A 4,644-nucleotide genomic window follows, 5' to 3' on the forward strand; every position below is an offset into this window, starting at 1 on the left:
AATTATTAGCATGACCTGTGTGTGTTCCATTTTCAATTTATTGCCTTCTGATCAGTGGAAAGCAATGAACTGATTCATGCGTAAATAAATAAATTGACTTAGGACTGCATATAACAATGAAAAAATATTATAAAAATGGAAAGCGTCAAAAGTTAAAAAGTTTAATGAAGATCGTGAATTGTGTTAAATTTTTAACTCTGTTTAAAAAATAAGAAGGTCAAATTGTAAAATTGTAAACCTGCCTGTCTCCAATTTAAAAACATTTCATTCTAATTGTTTGAACAAAGTTAGGAAAAATAACCATTTCTTTAAATAATATTTTTCTACTTTTTCACAGAAAATTGTAATGATTCAAAGGAGCGCGGATTGTTTATTCACAGCCTCTTAAGAAGTATATCCTTAAGAGTCTGTGAATGAACAATCGTCCATCGAGTTATAAAATATCACGAGAATAAAAAGCTTTTCCTTGTGTCGATGAATAATAAAAAAGAAGCTGTTTTCTTTTAGCGTTTAAGGATTACTAGTGACACAAATATTTGGGTAAGCCCGGGGTCACTAACCTTGACCAACTTGACCTTGTGATAAATAGACTTACAGTAAACAAACAGCACAAACATTTTTTCGCCCATACATCCGCAAAAGTTCAAAGAAGACAGCTTTTGAACGATTTTTCAACATTAAAATTTGACGTTCTGAAGGTCACTCTAAAAAATTAAGAACTACCTTTTCGGAAGTAGCATTTTCCGCTCTTCTGGAATTCGGTGTCAAAATAGGTACTCCCATTTTTAAAAACTGCCTTTGACCTCCAAATGAATTTGAAAATTGACTATAAGGTCAAAATTATTATTACAGTTAGATGGACCCCATTGTTTCATGCAATGGTGTCTTAAAAACAGTAGTTTTTACTTTAAAACCACCCAAAAACAGTAGTTTTTGTTTGGTGAACTAACGCAAGCGTATTTTTCATCACGCCAAAAATGGTCAAAGAAGAGTAAATTAAAGCCAAAAAAATTAATAAAAATATTAAAAATTTCAACCAGGCGGGTGAATCGTACAATAAAAAATTAATTCGTTAATAAGTAGGATATTTTTTACAAGAAAACTTGGATTTTAAAGCAGAGAAATTGAATTTTAAGCAAAAAATTAAAAACACAGACAAATAGTTAAATTTAGTTCAAGATTCAACTAATTAATGGAATTTTATTTCACCAAAAAAGATGAATCATCAACACAAAATGTAATACGTCATATTTTAACCAAGAATTATTTAAACATAAATACAAAACAGTTAAATTCTAAGAAAATGAACATTTTTAATTGACGAGATGTATTTCTAACTAATATAAATGAATTTTCAACCAAGACGATGAATTTTTCACCAAAACAGACCTATTTTTAACCAAAACCATACATTTTCAATCAAATAGGTGATTTATCTGCTGTAAAGGACTAATTTTTAACGAAAAATATAATATATACACTTCCAAATAAAAATGTCAATTTTCAAACAAACAAAAACACTCATTTTCAATCGAATATTTAAATACGAATTTTCAAAAAGTAGTTAAACAATAACCAAACAGATGCAAGTTTAACCAAAAAAGATTACATTTATAAACAAATAGTTAAATTTTCTACCTTCAAGTATGAATTTTTAAGAAAAGTACTTAAATTTTCAACTAAAACTGGTATAATTAATTTCTCAGATAAAAAATTAATTTAGATAGAAAAGAAAGGATATAAAAAAAAATATTTTAAGTTTTAATCAGTGAAATTAATTTCTAACAATAAATACATTTTTCGTAGAAGATTGCAATATTCACACGATTCAATATTCAGCGAAAAAGATGAATTCTGAAACAAGGAGATTAATTTTCTACCAAAAAAGATAACTTCAACAAAATACATACATAAAATTTGAACCAAATAGTTGAATGTTCAAATAAATAGTAGTATTTTTCATTAAACGAGACATATTTCGTACCATAAATATAATAGTAGAATTTTTAATTAAAAAGAATGAACTTGGAAGTATTTATGTACGTAATTTTCTAAGAACTGATTTTTTAATTGAATCTTTTCGTCTCGACAACTATAGGCCTATACATGTTTAAATTAGAAAATCCAAACTCTAATTATCTATAAGTATTTTGTGAACTGTTGAAGAGAGGAAAAATGGTCAACATTTTTAGATTCGAAACCTAAAGAACATAATGATTGCAGGTAAAAAATAATAATACATACAGAATAAATACCATAAAGACTGTCAAAAAAGTATTAAATTTATATACCAATGCATATTAAAATTACTACCCCAAGTATATAATTTCATACTTAAAAAGTGTGTATTTCAAATTTCATTTACATTCACGATAATCACTCAGATAATTTCATTTTACACAAAATCAAAATAATTTCAGCATTATTTTTCTATTCTTAATATTAAAAAATCCTAACCTTCTCCCAGCTATCTAAAAATGAAATTCGATTTCAAATCGATACGTGTAATTACACAAATAAACAACAGATCTAACCTACATATCAAATTTATTCTCATTAAACTTCTACCATTTAGGGCAAATTTCGGAACAATTTTCACCCATACGTTGTATTTTAATCATAAAAAGAAATTAAATCGACGAATTCCAGATTATTACGTTAATTGCGAATATTGAACAAGATTTAAAGAAATGAAAACACTTTGAGTTTCCAAGCACGCTGCTAACCCGACATGTATATTAAATTTTGACTACCTTTTATGCAAATGACTTCATACAAATTCACATGACAGATTCTTTTTACAGCGAAATTAAATAATATAAAAATTCTGAAAGTACTTTTATAAAGATGTCATCGGTGCCTGGCTGCGTCTCAAAACTGAGTTGAGGCATAGGCCTTCGTCTTACTTTTATGGCAACTACAGGTAAAACGGCGTTTACTTGTCTCAAATCGAGCCTTGTCTTAGATAAGACGACGTTTACTTGTCTCAAGACGAGCCTTGTCTTGGCTGATATGGTCGAACCTTTTTCGGCTAATAAATGAGATTAAGATTGATAAATGAAAATTTTGTAATGATTGAATTGATATTTTAAATTTAAATATGCTGTCTGTGGGTCCGAACGAGTAGAAACTTAAAAAATTTCCTTAAAAAAAAATAAAAATGGTAACTTTCTAGGAGGATCGTTTAAGCCATTAGAATTACATAAAAACAAAAAACAACGTTTTCGTTTTCATCGTCCAACAAGTATAGTACAAATGAAAATCCGTAAATAAGTTGATTAAATACATAATATATGAAAATATACAAGATTTTTCAATCATTAACAAAGATTAGCTTTTATGGCACTCAGAATTACCCTTTACGTTAGGACAGGTATACACATAAAGTTATAAACCGCTCGTGTTAGAGCCATAAAAAATCGACTGAAGAGATAAATTTATGTCTTAAAGACATGGAAATTTGTCTGTAAGACATAAATTGAAGTCTGGCTCCGCCTCAAACCTGAGATATACTTAAGTCGAACGTTTCGACTTCAGCATGTCTTGATTGGGGACTATTCAAGTCGAACTCAAGTCAAAACACGTTTACTCGGGTAAGCTTTAAAAGAAACTTTTATGCGACAAAATTGCACAAGAAAGCTCAAAAAGAATTATGTTCCTTAAAAAACTGTGTTAGAAAACCAATCCTTAGGAAAATCATTTTCTGAAAAATAATTGTACGAATAGAGTTACAATTAGATAAATATGTTTTCGAAAAACACTTCGAAACGGCTCATTAGAGACAGATATACGACAATTTATATTATTTGTACAGTTACTTGAAAATTCAAAATTGTACTGTTTTTATTGTTTGCAAATTTACCTGTCTTTCTAGAAATGCGTAAAGTTTTATCAAATTAAACTCTTAAGTCGCGTTATTTAAAAAATTGCAATGGTTTTGAAAGGACTTTAAAGAAGACAATTTTCTTAAATTCTTCTTGTGTCAAACCAGCACTATCGCAGCGAGTAGACAACTTCGAACTTCTACGAGTCTGTGGATAATACAGCTTGCATGATTACCCACATTAGCATTTCCCGAAACAAATTTATAAGTTATTTAAACTTTTAAGCTTCAATATGGGTGAAAAAATATTGATCTTAGAGCTGACTTTATCAGCTCTCATACTCGTTACATTGCCTTAAATAAATAAGAAATAAAAATTTCTAGAAATGCGTAAAGGTTTATCAAATTAAACTTTTTAGTCAGTTTATTAAAAAAATTTCAATGAGTTTGAAAGGACTTTGAGGAAAATAATTTTCTTTATTTCTCTTCGTAGCATTTTTTCAGGACTCAGGAAATGTGACGTAATTGCAAATAATCTATAACATGTGATTCTTGCTTTGTCCTTTAAGTCAGTTTCAAAAAGACTGCAGAGGTGACCGGTCGTATACCCGAGAATGGGAAAAAAGCCGAATAGAAAATTCTAAATTGTGAATATTTGTTCTTTTTAAAAATGTGTTTCGTCATGCAGATAATAGAAATCCCGGAAACCTACTTATAGATAAGAAACATTTCTCATCTATAAACTATCGCTTTTTGTAATAAATATCAATAGATTTTATCGGCATAGTTAGATGCAGCTTTCTTTTACGAATCCAATGATA

This window comes from Belonocnema kinseyi, chromosome 9, assembly GCF_010883055.1.
Source record: "Belonocnema kinseyi isolate 2016_QV_RU_SX_M_011 chromosome 9, B_treatae_v1, whole genome shotgun sequence".
Classification (NCBI taxonomy): Eukaryota; Metazoa; Arthropoda; class Insecta; order Hymenoptera; family Cynipidae; genus Belonocnema; species Belonocnema kinseyi.